The sequence below is a fragment of the Coregonus clupeaformis genome, unplaced genomic scaffold (genome assembly GCF_020615455.1).
Source record: "Coregonus clupeaformis isolate EN_2021a unplaced genomic scaffold, ASM2061545v1 scaf0454, whole genome shotgun sequence".
Lineage (NCBI taxonomy): Eukaryota > Metazoa > Chordata > Actinopteri > Salmoniformes > Salmonidae > Coregonus > Coregonus clupeaformis.
In genome coordinates this window covers 106,123-123,160 of record NW_025533909.1, presented here as the reverse complement: position 1 = coordinate 123,160, position 17,038 = coordinate 106,123, and positions in this window count along the sequence as shown.

The following is a 17,038-nucleotide window of genomic DNA, read 5'->3' as shown; positions in this document are numbered from 1 at the left end:
GTGGTTGGGTTAGGACTGGGGTTGGGGGAGGTGGGTTTGGGGGTTGTGGTCTGGTTTAGGACTGGGGTTGGGGGAGGTGGGTTTGGGGGTTGTGGTGTGGTTGGGTTAGGACTGGGGTTGGGGGAGGTGGGTTTGGGGGTTGTGGTGTGGTTGGGTTAGGACTGGGGTTGGGGGAGGTGGGTTTGGGGGTTGTGGTCTGGTTGGGTTAGGACTGGGGTTGGGGGAGGTGGGTTTGGGGGTTGTGGTGTGGTTGGGTTAGGACTGGGGTTGGGGGAGGTGGGTTTGGGGGTTGTGGTGTGGTTGGGTTAGGACTGGGGTTGGGGGAGGTGGGTTTGGGGGTTGTGGTGTGGTTGGGTTAGGACTGGGGTTGGGGGAGGTGGGTTTGGGGGTTGTGGTGTGGTTGGGTTAGGACTGGGGTTGGGGGAGGTGGGTTTGGGGGTTGTGGTCTGGTTTAGGACTGGGGTTGGGGGAGGTGGGTTTGGGGGTTGTGGTGTGGTTGGGTTAGGACTGGGGTTGGGGGAGGTGGGTTTGGGGGTTGTGGTGTGGTTGGGTTAGGACTGGGGTTGGGGGAGGTGGGTTTGGGGGTTGTGGTCTGGTTTAGGACTGGGGTTGGGGGAGGTGGGTTTGGGGGTTGTGGTGTGGTTGGGTTAGGACTGGGGTTGGGGGAGGTGGGTTTGGGGGTTGTGGTGTGGTTGGGTTAGGACTGGGGTTGGGGGAGGTGGGTTTGGGGGTTGTGGTGTGGTTGGGTTAGGACTGGGGTTGGGGGGGGGTGGGTTTGGGGGTTGTGGTCTGGTTTAGGACTGGGGTTGGGGGAGGTGGGTTTGGGGGTTGTGGTCTGGTTGGGTTAGGACTGGGGTTGGGGGAGGTGGGTTTGGGGGTTGTGGTCTGGTTAGGAAAGGGGTTGGGGGAGGTGGGTTTGGGGGTTGTGGTGTGGTTGGGTTAGGAAAGGGGTTGGGGGAGGTGGGTTTGGGGGTTGTGGTCTGGTTGGGTTAGGAAAGGGGTTGGGGGAGGTGGGTTTGGGGGTTGTGGTCTGGTTGGGTTAGGACTGGGGTTGGGGGAGGTGGGTTTGGGGGTTGTGGTCTGGTTTAGGACTGGGGTTGGGGGAGGTGGGTTTGGGGGTTGTGGTCTGGTTTAGGACTGGGGTTGGGGGAGGTGGGTTTGGGGGTTGTGGTGTGGTTGGGTTAGGAAAGGGGTTGGGGGAGGTGGGTTTGGGGGTTGTGGTCTGGTTTAGGACTGGGGTTGGGGGGAGGTGGGTTTGGGGGTTGTGGTGTGGTTGGGTTAGGAAAGGGGTTGGGGGAGGTGGGTTTGGGGGTTGTGGTCTGGTTTAGGACTGGGGTTGTGGGAGCAGGGTTTGGGGGTTGTGATGTGGTCTGGTTAGGAAAGGGGTTGTGGGAGCAGGGCTTGGGGGTTGTGGTGTGGTGTGGTCTGGTTAGGAAAGGGGTTGTGGGAGCAGGGCTTGGGGGTTGTGGTGTGGTTGGGTTAGGAAAGGGGTTGGGGGAGGTGGGTTTGGGGGTTGTGGTGTGGTCTGGTTAGGAAAGGGGTTGTGGGAGCAGGGCTTGGGGGTTGTGGTGTGGTCTGGTTGGGAAAGGGGTTGTGGGAGCAGGGCTTGGGGGTTGTGGTGTGGTTGGGTTAGGAAAGGGGTTGTGGGAGCAGGGTTTGGGGGTTGTGGTGTGGTTGGGTTAGGAAAGGGGTTGGGGGAGGTTGGTTTGGGGACCTGGTGTGGTTGGGTTAGGAAAGGGGTTGTGGGAGCAGGGCTTGGGGGTTGTGGTGTGGTCTGGTTAGGAAAGGGGTTGTGGGAGCAGGGCTTGGGGGTTGTGGTGTGGTTGGGTTAGGAAAGGGGTTGGGGGAGGTGGGTTTGGGGGTTGTGGTCTGGTTGGGAAAGGGGTTGTGGGAGCAGGGCTTGGGGGTTGTGGTGTGGTTGGGTTAGGAAAGGGGTTGGGGGAGGTGGGTTTGGGGGTTGTGGTACATTTCACTTCAAAGCCTGACAGGCTAGGTGTCTCTCTCTCTCTCTCTCTCTCTCACACGGCACAGAGCCCTTTCTACAGCGGATGTTTAAATTAACGCTAATCCGCATTAAGAACGCCAGGGTCACTGGTATCACTCTGATAGTGTGTGTGTGTGTGTGTGTGTGTGTGTGTGTGGGAGAGGGTTTTCTGCATACCTCACCCTGAAGCTTCCATGTTGGCCACTGTGATAGCAAGCTGTTCTGTGGGTGGTTCCATCCTCCTACAGAGAAATCAGTAACAGCCAATCAGTGAATCTGTTGCTCCTTCCTAAGGCCAGGCACCACACTCTCATAGTGTAATTCCCTCCCCTTAATCATATCATTATCAACTTTTATCAGTTGAATGTAGACACAAATATAATACTTATTGTATATTTTTTTGCAGAAAATGACAACTGGTCAAAATAACAAAAAAAGATGCAGTGTTGTCAGACCTCAAATAATGCAAAGAAAATAAGTTAATGTTCATTTTTAAACAACACAATAGTAATGTTTTAACTTAGGAAGAGTTCAGAAATTAATATTTGGTGGAATAACCCTGATTTTCAATCACAGCTTTCATGCGTCTTGGCATGCTCTCCACCAGTCTTTCACATTGATGTTGGGTGACTTTATGCCACTCCTGGCGCAGAAATTCAAGCAGCTCGGCTTTGTTTGATGGCTTGTGACCATCCATCTTCCTCTAGATCACATTCCAGAAGTTTTCAATGGGATTCAGGCCTGGAGATTTGGCTGGCCATGACAGGGTCTTGATCTGGTGGTCCTCCATCCACACCTTGATTGACCTGGCTGTGTGGCATGGCACATTGTCCTGCTGGAAAAACCAATCATCAGAGTTGGGGAACAATGTCAGAGCAAAAGGAAGCAAGTTTTCTTCCAGGACAACCTTGTACGTGGCTTGATTCATGCGTCCTTCACAAAGACAAATCTGCCCGATTCCAGCCTTGCTGAAGCACCCCCAGATCATCACCGATCCTCCACCAAATTTCACAGTGGGTGTGAGACACTGTGGCTTGTAGGCTTCTCCAGGTCTCCGTCTAACCATTAGACGACCAGGTGTTGGGCAAAGCTGAAAATTGGACTCATCAGAGAAGATGACCTTACTCCAGTTCTCTACGGTCCAATCCTTATGGTCTTTTGCAAACCTCAGCCTGGCTCTTCTTTGCTTCTCATTGATGAAGGGCTTTTTTCTAGCTTTGCACGACTTCAGCCCTGCCCCTAGGAGCCTGTTTCGAACCGTCCTCGCCGTGCACTTCACCCCAGCTGCCGTTTGCGATTCTTTTTGTAGGTCACTTGATGTCATCCTACGGTTGTTGAGTGACATTCGAATGAGTTGGCGGTCATCCCGGTCAGTAGAGAGTCGTTTTCGCCCTCTGCCGGTCTGTAGCGTTGTTGTCTCCAATGTCTGCTGCTTGACCTTGTTCTTATGAACCGCCGTCTTTGACATTTTAAGGATGGAAGCAACCTGACGCTCACTGTATCCCTCTGCCAGTAAAGCCAGAATTGACCCCTTCTTTTCCTCACTCAAAACTTTCCTTTTCAACTCTTTTGGCATGGTCAATAGTTATTTTTTGATTAATATTACTTTTGAGGTACTATTAGCACTGTTTTTGCCATCCAGCTGGTCCTATTGCAAGAGGATAGTGATGACCACAGCAGTGGTTTTTATACTTTTCCTCGTTAAATAAGATTTGGTTCAGGTGATCACCTAATCAGTACCTAATTCAGTAGAATGAGGTGTGCCTGTGTTGGAATTCAACATACATGTAGATATGCTGATTTAAGAAAAATGTGCAATGGTCTCTTAATTTTTTCCACAGCTGTATATACACACACACACATACACATATACACACACATATATATATATACACATACATACATACATATATACATACACCCATACACACACACACATAACCTTTTTTAAATTATATTTCCCTTCATTACTTTCCAACCCCACCACCCCTTCCCCAATTGGAGTAAACTAGTGAACAACAACGCTTAGGCCTCTACTTCCAGCCCATACATACTATATACATTTCATGGACACAGTCAAATTCTACAATAATTATATTTGGTTTGTTTTTACTCCTGAACGTCCTCCGATCATTTTCATGATGTCCATCTGGTTTGCTTCTATATGCCATATTTTTCCTAACTGTGCTTTTTCACAAAAGCTCTCAACCTATAACCTATATACTTATTATGGACACAGTATGCTTTACATTAGTTATCTTGTTGCACATATTTGCATATCGCGCAAATACATTTTTCTGGACACTGGATGAAGTCAGCCTAAATATTTTGGTTTAATCTTCTTAAAAAACCCCAAGGACCGGACTACATTTTTTCATCTTTCTATCTGTAAAATACTGAAGATCTGTACGTAAAATGCATTTTTGGTGCATTTTTTTCCCCAAAGAAAATGTTATCTAGAATAAGAAATGCACAACATATTGTATCAACAATTTAGAATATATCTAAGGAGAAGTGAGGAGCCTTGGCTTGTGTGAGCTGGTTAGGATCACTCTAACCTCAAGGCCAATGAGCTGGGCCGCAAGGATAAACCACACCATATCAGATTAATGCAGATGTTTCTGAAGCTGATGAAAAAAAATGTGTTTGCCGTGTGGTAAGTCTGACTTTCAGGAAATGGCCGTTAAAAGTCCTAGTACACTGAATTTAGACTACCAAACGCTAAAACGCCTATTTTTTAAAAACTCAATCACAATCTCTTCAAAATAAGTTACTAAATACAGTCCAGTTTGTAACGCACTCTATGAAATGGGCTTTGTGAGCTTTGAAATTATTGATGTATGTCCATTATAAGTGTTTAAAATTCATTCAAATGTTGATAACGGAAGTATGATAAACTAAAAGAAAATATACATTTTCATTAAGTTTTAGAAATGGTTATGTTGACTTTTAGAAAAAACTAATATTAATGCACCAAAATACCAACAAATCTCAAAATGGATAGGCAGATGCAAAAACGTAATTTTAGCCTTAAAATGTAAAACTTCTGATCACATAGAGAGAAAAAGCATCCATTTTGGGAGGGTAAAAGTAATCAATCACTTTCACTGTAACACACTGCCCAGACACAGCACAGGCATAGGCCTTCTGAAATCTAGAGAACATTTCCATCTTCTGTTCATACCAATCAATAAACTCCTCAGTCAGTCAGTCAGCAACTAAGTTGAAGGAAAAACAGTCAGTCAGTCAGTCAGCAGCTAGGTTGAAGGAAAAACAGTCAGTCAGTCAGTCAGCAGCTAGGTTGAAGGAAAACAGCCAGTCAGTCAGTAGCTAGCTAGCTAGGTTGAAGTAAAACAGTCAGTCAGTCAGTAGCTAGCTAGGTTGAAGTAAAACAGTCAGTCAGTCAGTAGCTAGCTAGGTTGAAGTAAAACAGTCAGTCAGTCAGTAGCTAGCTAGGTTGAAGGAAAACAGTCAGTCAGTCAGTCAGTAGCTAGCTAGGTTGAAGGAAAACAGTCAGTCAGTCAGTAGCTAGCTAGGTTGAAGGAAAACAGTCAGTCAGTCAGTAGCTAGCTAGGTTGAAGAAAAACAGTCAGTCAGTCAGTCAGTCAGTCAGTATCTAGCTAGGTTGAAGGAAAACAGTCAGTCAGTCAGTAGCTAGCTAGGTTGAAGTAAAACAGTCAGTCAGTCAGTAGCTAGCTAGGTTGAAGAAAAACAGTCAGTCAGTCAGTCAGTCAGTATCTAGCTAGGTTGAAGGAAAACAGTCAGTCAGTCAGTAGCTAGCTAGGTTGAAGGAAAACAGTCAGTCAGTCAGTAGCTAGCTAGGTTGAAGGAAAACAGTCAATCAGTCAGTCAGTATCTAGCTAGGTTGAAGGAAAACAGTCAATCAGTCAGTCAGTATCTAGCTAGGTTGAAGGAAAACAGTCAATCAGTCAGTCAGTATCTAGCTAGGTTGAAGGAAAAAGGTCAATCAATCCGTCAGTCAGTCAGTCAGTAGCTAGCTAGGTTGAAGGAAAACAGTCAATCAGTCAGTCAGTATCTAGCTAGGTTGAAGGAAAACAGTCAGTCAGTCAGTCAGTCAGTAGCTAGCTAGGTTGAAGGAAAACAGTCAGTCAATCAGTCAGTCAGTAGCTAGCTAGGTTGAAGGAAAACAGTCAGTCAATCAGTCAGTCAGTAGCTAGCTAGGTTGAAGGAAAACAGTTGGTTTCCTTCCAGGTTGTTGTGTGTGAGGGGGAACTCCATTTCTGAGTCCCAAATGCCCCCCTATTCCCCTATAGAGCCCTGGTCAAAAGTAGTGGACAATATAGCGAATAGGGTGCCATTTGGGATGCATGCCATTTCCCCAATCATATGGAAGGCAGCAATTCCACCTATTTCCTATAACACTCGCTGCCAAACACAGAAACATAAAGTACAGTGAATAAATAGAGTGAGTTATAGGTAGGACAAAATGGCCGCCCCTGTTTTGGCTGAGCCCACAGTGTCTGGGTGCAATAAACCGCACGTTTGGGAGTTTTTCCTCGAAGTCTGAATGTTTTTCCAAGAGCCGGAATATTTCCATGCTGCTGAGACGTTCTCCTGTCATACTCACACAGATGCTGCTCTCTCTCTCTCTCTCTCTCCTGTCATACTCACACAGATGCTTCTCTCTCTCTCTCTCTCTCTCTCTCTCTCTCTCTCTCTCTCTCTCTCTCTCTCTCTCTCTCTCTCTCTCTCTCTCTCTCTCTCTCTCTCTCTCTCTCTCTCTCTCATGGGACAGTGAACGAAGGTAGAACATGCACAGTCACAGCCCCACAGAGAGACCGCAGAGAGAGCACAGAGAGACCACAGAGAAAGCACAGAGAGAGCACAGAGAGACCACAGAGAGACCACAGAGAGACCACAGAGAGACCACAGAGAGACCACAGGGAGATCACAGAGAAACCACAGAGAGACCACAGAGAGAGCACAGAGAGACCACAGAGAGACCACAGAGAGACCACGGAGAGACCGCAGAGAGAGTGCAGAGAGAGCGCAGAGAGACCACATAGAGACCACAGAGAAACCACAGAGAGACCACAGAGAGAGCACAGAGAGACCACAGAGAGACCGCAGAGACCGCAGAGAGAGCGCAGAGAGACCACAGAGAGACCACAGAGAGAGCACAGAGAGACCACAGAGAGAGCACAGAGAGACCACAGAAAGACCACAGAGAGACCACAGAGAGAGCACAGAGAGACCACATAGAGACCACAGAGACCACATAGAGACCACAGAGAGACCACATAGAGACCACAGAGAGACGACATGGAGACCACAGGGAGACCAGAGAGAAACCACAGAGAGACCACAGAGAGAGCACAGAGAGAGCACAGAGAGAGCACAGAGAGACCACAGAGAGAGTACAGAGAGAGCGCAGAGAGACCACAGAGAGACCACAGAGAGAGCACAGAGAGAGCACAGCGAGACCACAGAGAGAGTACAGAGAGACCACAGAGAGACCACAGAGAGAGCACAGAGAGAGCACAGCGAGACCACAGAGAGACCACAGAGAGAGCACAGAGAGACCACAGAGAGACCACAGAGGGAGTACAGAGAGACCACAGAGAGAGTACAGAGAGACCACAGAGAGAGCACAGAGAGACCACAGAGAGACCACAGAGAGACCACAGAGGGAGTACAGAGAGACCACAGAGAGAGTACAGAGAGACCACAGAGAGACCACAGAGAGACCACAGAGAGAGTACAGAGAGACCACAGAGAGAGTACAGAGAGACCACAGAGAGAGTACAGAGAGAGCACAGCGAGACCACAGAGAGAGCAAAGAGAGAGCAAAGAGAGACCACAGAGAGACCACAGAGAGAGCACAGAGAGACCACAGAGAGACCAGAGAGGGAGTACAGAGAGACCACAGAGAGAGTACAGAGAGACCACAGAGAGAGCACAGAGAGACCACAGCGAGACCACAGAGAGAGCACAGAGAGACCACAGAGAGACCACAGAGAGAGCAGAGAGGGAGTACAGAGAGACCACAGAGAGAGTACAGAGAGACCACAGAGAGAGCACAGAGAGACCACAGCGAGACCACAGAGAGAGCACAGAGAGAGCACAGAGAGAGCAGAGAGGGAGTACAGAGAGACCACAGAGAGAGTACAGAGAGACCACAGAGAGAGTACAGAGAGACCACAGAGAGACCACAGAGAGAGTACAGAGAGACCACAGAGAGACCACAGAGAGACCACAGAGAGACCACAGAGAGACCACAGAGAGACCACAGAGAGAGTACAGAGAGACCACAGAGAGACCACAGAGAGACCACAGAGAGACCACAGAGAGACCACAGAGAGACCACAGAGAGAGCACAGAGAGACCACAGAGAGAGCACAGAGAGAGTACAGAGAGAGTACAGAGAGAGTACAGAGAGACCACAGAGAGACCACAGAGAGAGCACAGAGAGAGCACAGAGAGAGTACAGAGAGACCACAGAGAGACCACAGAGAGAGCACAGAGAGACCACAGAGAGAGCTCTCCACAGTTGGTCAATAAACTTTCTCCTTCATTGACAAACTTATAGAGCCCCAGCCAGCCTGTGTGTGTGTGTGTGTGTGTGTGTGTGTGTGTGTGTGTTTTGGGTGTGTGTGTGTGTGTGTGTGTGTGTGTGTGTGTGTGTTTGTGTGTGTGTGTGTGTGTTTCTGTGTATGTCAGTCAGTCAGGAAACCTTGAGGAGAAGCTTGACGCTCCGCTGGACGTTCCTGACTGGCCCAAACCCATCCAGCACCAAGAGTCTGCTGCTCTATGAGGTAGAGGTCTTAACGGGTCCAGGTGGACCCAATATACCCCTGACCCGACCCGGGACCAATCGGGTTTGGGTCTGAAATTCTAACTTGTCCCAAGGGTCTGGTCCAGTTGTTTTTGTCATTAGGTCTCGGGTAACGATTCAGCGGCAGGGACTGGGAGACTAGTCAGGATCGAGGGAAAGATGAACGGAGCAAAGTACAGAGAGATCCTTGATGAAAACCTGCTCCAGAGCGCTCAGGACCTCAGACTGGGGGCGAAGGTTCACCTTCCAACAGGACAACAACCCTAAGCACACAGACAAGACAACGCAGGAGTGGCTTCGGGACAAGTCTCTGAATGTCCTTGAGTGGCCCGGCCAGAGCCCGGACTTGAACCCGATCGAACATCTCTGGAGAGACCTGAAAATAGCTGAGAGAGCTTGAGAGGATCTGCAGAGAAGAATGGGAGAAACTCCGCAAATACAGGTGTGCCAAGCTTGTAGCGTCATACCCAAGAAGACTCCGTTTTTTATTTTTAATACATTTTTTTTTTTTTATCTAAAAACCTGTTTTTTGCTTTGTCATTATGAGGTATTGAGTGTAGATTGATGAAGGGAAAAAAACAAACAAATTTAATCCATTTTAGAATAAGGCTGTAACGTAACAAAATGTGGTATAAGTCAAAGGGGTCTGAATACTTACCGAATGCACTGTATATACAGTCCCCATATTGCCAGACATTTTGGTTGGGCTATGCATAGTGTTTGTGTACTGTCCATTTTGTAGTGTAGCGCAACGTCTTTCACCTTCTGTTTCAGTAGAACGTTCAGTGTTCAATCCAGTAGAAGGCCAACAGCTCAGTCAGTCTGGGTGGCTGTAAAGGCTTTCTGACACAGAGAGTGGGATATTGAGGTTAAATATGGGGGGGCTGTAGTTTGGGAAGTAGACAGGGGGCTGTAGGGAGTCTCTATTTTTACAATATCAGAACAGTAGACAGCTGCAGTTTATCATGCAGGGCCACGGTAGAGAGAGACCACCCCAGATCCTGCTCTCTGTTACAGAGAAACGCACTCTGGACAGACTCTGTCCTATCATAGAAGGTCCCTGCATTCCTTAGGTCCTGGGATTCACTGCAGTGGGTTATGGGGATATGAGTGAGTCAACCTGCATACCAGGTTACACCCATAGAATTATCCTATTTCTATGGTTAAACCAAAACAGAAGAATTGTACATTCTACATCCTTCTCCAAAACATGAGTCACACTGTAACTTAATACACTTCAATAGTGATGCCTCCTTTTTATGAATGACTTTGTGCAGTGACTAACTGTCCATACCCTCTTCATCCTGACTGCGTTATCAACAATGGACCGGCCAATGATTCCTCCTTGAATGAATTTGAAAGGCACAGTCATCATGAGTCATAACTGAGATAAAAGGAAGGAAGGAAGGAAGGAAGGAGGGAGGGAGGGAGGGAGGGATGGAGGGAGGGAGGGAAGGATGGAAGGAAGGAAGGAAGGAAGGAGGGAGGGGGGGAGGGAGGGAGGGAGGGAAGGAAGGATGGAAGGAAGGAAGGAAGGAAGGAGGTAGTTGGGGAGGGAGGGAGGGAGGGGGGAGGGAGGGAGAAACCTGCTCTACAAGGTGTCTGGAACCTGCTCTGTTAGGATGTACAGGTCTGAGAGAGTGAGTGAGGTTGGATGTAAAAGGATTGTGGCGGTGTCAGTCAGAGAAAGAGCCTCAAACTTTCTGTGTGCGTACGTGAGTGTGTGCAAATGTATGAATGTCGGTGTGTGTGTGAGTTTATGAATGAATGTGTGTGAGTGGTGTGTGGGCGGAGGTCACATGGGTGGCCGTACCGGGGATGGCAGACTGTTTATTCTGTGACAGTGGTCCACTGAGTCACACACAGACACATACAAACACACACGGGCGGGGCTGAGGAGGTCGTGACTCACATCGCTGTCCCCAAGCTCGCGTGCTGCGGCAGGACACCGGCCAGGGGAACACCGTCATCGAGGAACAATTTTCCCCTCTCACACTCTATCTCTCTCTCTCTGTCTCTCTCTCTCTGCTTCCTTCTACTCCCACTCTCTACCCTCTCACTCTCCTTCTCTCTCTCTCTCTCTCTCGCTCCTCCTATCTCTCTCTCCCCTCTCTCTCTCTCTCCTCTCTCTCCCCCTCTCTCTCACAGACACACTCTCTTGGCAGGACCTCAGAACAAAGTCATCGAGGAACAATTTCTACTCTCTCTCTCTCTCTCTCTCCTCTCTCCTCTCTCTCCCTGTGAGTCATTTTGGTTTCAGTTTGCCCCCTCCTTCCCCTCCCCTCTCCTCCTCTCTCCTCCCCTCTCCTCCTCCTTGGCTGTGTAAATGACCTCATGTTAATGAAGTCCAGACTTGGGTTGCGTCCCAAATGGCACCATATTCCCTATATAGTGCACTACTGTTAACCTGAGTCCTATGGGCCTTGGTCTAAAGTAGTGCACTACATAGGGAATAGGGTGCCATTTGGGATGCCACCATAATGGGTGAAGAGAAGCACGGCAGCAGAACCTCCCTCTGCAGTTGGTGCATTAACCAGCCCTGTGGAGTGTGTGTGTGTGTGTGTGTGTGTGTGTGTGTGTGTGTGTGTGTGTGTATGTGTGTGTGTATGTGTGTGCTTGTGAGTGTGTGTGTGTGTGTGTGTGCTTGTGAGTGTGTGTGAGTGTGAGTGAGTGAGTGTGTGAGTGTGTATGTGTGTGTGTATGTGTGTGCTTGTGAGTGTGAGTGAGTGTGTATGTGTGTGTGTATGTGTGTGCTTGTGAGTGTGTGTGTGTGTGTGTGTGAGTGTGTGAGTGAGTGAGTGTGTATGTGTGTGTGTATGTGTGTGCTTGTGAGTGTGTGTGTGTGTGTGTGTGCTTGTGAGTGTGCTTGTGAGTGTGTGTGTGTGTGAGTGTGTGTGTGAGTGTGAGTGAGTGAGTGTGTATGTGTGTGTGTATGTGTGTGCTTGTGAGTGTGTGTGTGTGTGTGTGTGTGCTTGTGAGTGTGTGTGTGTGTGTGTGTGCTTGTGAGTGTGCTTGTGAGTGTGTGTGTGTGTGTGTGTGTGCTTGTGAGTGTGCTTGTGAGTGTGTGTGTGTGTGTGTGTGTGTGTGTGTGTGCTTGTGTGTGTGTGTGTGTGTGTGTGTGTGTGTGAGTGTGTGAGTGTGACCAGCCTCTAAACGGAGTAACTGTGCACCATTCACATTTCTGTCTGAATCATAGACAGGCGTGCTATTCACAAATGCCTCCGCACATTCTCTGGCAGTTCCACTGCTAAGAGTCAACGGGACATTCTGAGCCCATGTCTGCATCCCAAATGGCACCCTATTCCCTATATAGTGCACTACTTCTGACCAGAGTCTGTAGTAAACGTAGTGCACTATATAGGGTTTAGGGTGTTGTTTGGGACACACTCCATGTTGGTTGGTTTAGAATAGCCGCTTGGCATGACAAGAAGCCCCTTGAGAAATGTGAAAGTAGCATTCATAATGAATATACAAACCTCCTGTAAAACAACTTAATACACATTCTCTCTCCTGTTTTAATAAACAAACCTCCTGTAAAACAACTTATTACACATCCTCTCTCCTGTATTAATAAACAAACCTCCTGTAAAACAACTTATTACACATCCTCTCTCCTGTATTAATAAACAAACCTCCTGTAAAACAACTTAATACACATCCTCTCTCCTGTATTAATAAACAAACCTCCTGTAAAACAACTTAATACACATCCTCTCTCCTGTATTATTAAACAAACCTCCTGTAAAACAACTTAATACACATCCTCTCTCCTGTATTATTAAACAAACCTCCTGTAAAACAACTTAATACACATCCTCTCTCCTGTATTAATAAACAAACCTCCTGTAAAACAACTTATTACACATCATCTCTCCTGTATTAATAAACAAACCTCCTGTAAAACAACTTATTACACATCCTCTCTCCTGTATTAATAAACAAACCTCCTGTAAAACAACTTAATACACATCCTCTCTCCTGTATTAATAAACAAACCTCCTGTAAAACAACTTAATACACATCCTCTCTCCTGTATTATTAAACAAACCTCCTGTAAAACAACTTAATACACATCCTCTCTCCTGTATTAATAAACAATCCTCCTGTAAAACAACTTAATACACATCCTCTCTCCTGTATTATTAAACAAACCTCCTGTAAAACAACTTAATACACATCCTCTCTCTCCTGTATTATTAAACAAACCTCCTGTAAAACAACTTAATACACATCCTCTCTCCTGTATTATTAAACAAACCTCCTGTAAAACAACTTAATACACATCCTCTCTCCTGTATTATTAAACAAACCTCCTGTAAAACAACTTAATACACATCCTCTCTCTCCTGTATTATTAAACAAACCTCCTGTAAAACAACTTAATACACATCCTCTCTCCTGTATTATTAAACAAACCTCCTGTAAAACAACTTAATACACACCCTCTCTCCTGTATTAATAAACAAACCTCCTGTAAAACAACTTAATACACACCCTCTCTCCTGTATTAATAAACAAACCTCCTGTAAAACAACTTAATACACATCCTCTCTCCTGTATTATTAAACAAACCTCCTGTAAAACAACTTAATACACATCCTCTCTCTCCTGTATTATTAAACAAACCTCCTGTAAAACAACTTAATACACATCCTCTCTCCTGTATTATTAAACAAACCTCCTGTAAAACAACTTAATACACATCCTCTCTCTCCTGTATTATTAAACAAACCTCCTGTAAAACAACTTAATACACATCCTCTCTCCTGTATTATTAAACAAACCTCCTGTAAAACAACTTAATACACACCCTCTCTCCTGTATTAATAAACAAACCTCCTGTAAAACAACTTATTACACATCCTCTCTCCTGTATTAATAAACAAACCTCCTGTAAAACAACTTATTACACATTAGATGATCCAAATGGAAGTCACTAAAATAGAGCCATTTTTTAGACACACACACAAACAGGTGTGGAAAACATTTAGTAAATTTTCTTTAACCCTTTCTCCAATCAGTCAGCAGGCTAATTCCCTATCCTGTAAGGCTGTGTCTCGGCAGGTAGCCCAGCGGTTAGGAGGGTTGGGCCAGTAACCGAAAGGATGCTGGTTCGAATCCTCGAGCTGGCAAGGTGGAAACATCTACTGTTCTGCCCTTGATCAATAATAATAATAATAATATGCCATTTAGCAGACGCTTTTATCCAAAGCGACTCACAGTCATGTGTGCATACATTTTTACGTATGGGTGGTCCCGGGGATCGAACCCACTACCCCTGGCGTTACAAGCGCCGTGCTCTACCAGCTGAGCTACTGAGGACCAAGGCAGTTAACCCCCAACAACTGCTCCCCGGGCACTGTGGACGTCGATTAAGGCAACTCCCCGCACCTCTCTGATTCAGAGGGGTTGGGTTAAATGCGGAAGACACATTTTTGATTGAATACATTCAGTAACCTCACCTCGACAGAGTTAACCTGGACATTCAGTAACCTCACCTCAACAGAGTTAACCTGGACATTCAGTAGCCTCACCTAAACAGAGTTAACCTGGACATTCAGTAACCTCACCTAAACAGAGTTAACCTGGACATTCAGTAACCTCACCTAAACAGAGTTAACCTGGACATTCAGTAACCTCACCTAAACAGAGTTAACCTGGACATTCAGTAACCTCACCTAAACAGAGTTAACCTGGACATTCAGTAGCCTCACCTAGACAGAGTTAACCTGGACATTCAGTAACCTCACCTCGACAGAGTTAACCTGGACATTCAGTAACCTCACCTAAACAGAGTTAACCTGGACATTCAGTAACCTCACCTAAACAGAGTTAACCTGGACATTCAGTAACCTCACCTAAACAGAGTTAACCTGGACATTCAGTAACCTCACCTAAACAGAGTTAACCTGGACATTCAGTAGCCTCACCTAAACAGAGTTAACCTGGACATTCAGTAACCTCACCTAAACAGAGTTAACCTGGACATTCAGTAACCTCACCTAAACAGAGTTAACCTGGACATTCAGTAACCTCACCTAAACAGAGTTAACCTGGACATTCAGTAGCCTCACCTAAACAGAGTTAACCTGGACATTCAGTAGCCTCACCTAAACAGAGTTAACCTGGACATTCAGTAGCCTCACCTAAACAGAGTTAACCTGGACATTCAGTAACCTCACCTAAACAGAGTTAACCTGGACATTCAGTAACCTCACCTAAACAGAGTTAACCTGGACATTCAGTAACCTCACCTAAACAGAGTTAACCTGGACATTCAGTAACCTCACCTAAACAGAGTTAACCTGGACATTCAGTAGCCTCACCTAAACAGAGTTAACCTGGACATTCAGTAACCTCACCTAAACAGAGTTAACCTGGACATTCAGTAGCCTCACCTACTGAGCAGGTCATTGTTGAAGGGTTATGTTGTTGTCCTCAGGTGAGTTGGTGAGAATCACATACCTGTAGAACGACGTAGAACACGTTCAAGGAATGTTCATGATGTCATAGGCTTCATATGCTGACTTATAAACATATAATAACAGAATTATACTGACGTACACGATCAGTCGGACTTCAGATGACCTCAGACCGGATCCTACATTGATATGCCTCAACATTGAAATGCCTGATGGGGAAAGGTCTATCACAGAACTAAACAGGAGCTTGGCCTACAATGCTGACCGAGGACGATGAGCAGTGCAACGCTATTTCATTGTCGTTCCGCAAATAGAAAGATATCCGTTTGTACTGACGTTGTTAATGTCATTTATAGCCAATCCGGACTGTTATAGACCATCTGTCGGTCGCAATTTTATCAGCTCCCCCTGCGACATTATCGGTGTGCAAGGGAATCGACCTTGTGGATTTGCAATGTAAAATCTGTGTAAACTCTTACCAAAATCGTTGCTGGATGGCACCCTGGCTTGAGCTCCCAAAGTGGAAGAAAACGCACCAATGTGCGCTGGTAAAATGGCATTGCCGCTTCAACTTTATTTCAGCTAATTGCCAGGTGATCATGGCTCGCAATTGCACATGGTTGGCTAAAATGTAAAACCAACCATGTTGTGTGTTTAAGGTCTTACATGGTTTAATATCGTCACAGTCAGTGATGGCAACGGTCCTAAATTATTCTATCAATATTTTTTTCTGCAATCTTTGGGAAATCATAATCTTTGAACTGATTGACTGGCCAATTGACATGGACTGGCCGCGTGAAACTCCAATACCGTGCGTGTACCTCCATCTAGTGGACACAATGGAATACTGCACTGAGAACAACTTTACTTTGTTATTGACAAAAGAACACAGAACAGCCAATCCAGTCATCGAATTCTTTGTAAAACATAAATATATATATTGATTAATGAAACTGTGTTATGTTTATTTTGTTAGTATGCAGACATAAGTAGTTTAATGATGAGGTGGTCTGTGTTTCAAACAGTGGTGAGTTTTGATGAGGTGGTCTGTGTTTCAAACAGTGGTGAGTTTTGATGAGGTGGTCTGTGAGTGGTGTGTGAGTATTTTTTTGTGTGTGTATTTGACCAGTAACCTCACCTCACACAGCACTGTTTGAAACAGAGAGCACCTCATCAAAACTCACCACTGTTTGAAACACAGAGCACCTCATCAAAACTCACCACTGTTTGAAACACAGAGCACCTCATCAAAACTCACCACTGTTTGAAACACAGAGCACCTCATCAAAACTCACCACTGTTTGAAACACAGACCACCTCATCAAAACTCACCACTGTTTGAAACACAGAGCACCTCATCAAAACTCACACACCACTGTTTGAAACACAGAGCACCTCATCAAAACTCACACACCACTGTTTGAAACACAGAGCACCTCATCAAAACTCACCACTGTTTGAAACACAGACCACCTCATCAAAACTCACACAGCACTGTTTGAAACACAGAGCACCTCATCAAAACTCACACACCACTGTTTGAAACACAGAGCACCTCATCAAAACTCACACACCACTGTTTGAAACACAGAACACCTCATCAAAACTCACCACTGTTTGAAACACAGATGACCTCATCAAAACTCACACAGCACTGTTTGAAACACAGAGCACCTCATCAAAACTCACACACCACTGTTTGAAACACAGAGCACCTCATCAAAACTCACCACTGTTTGAAACACAGAGCACCTCATCAAAACTCACACACCACTGTTTGAAACACAGAGCACCTCATCAAAACTCACACACCACTGTTTGAAACACAGAGTACCT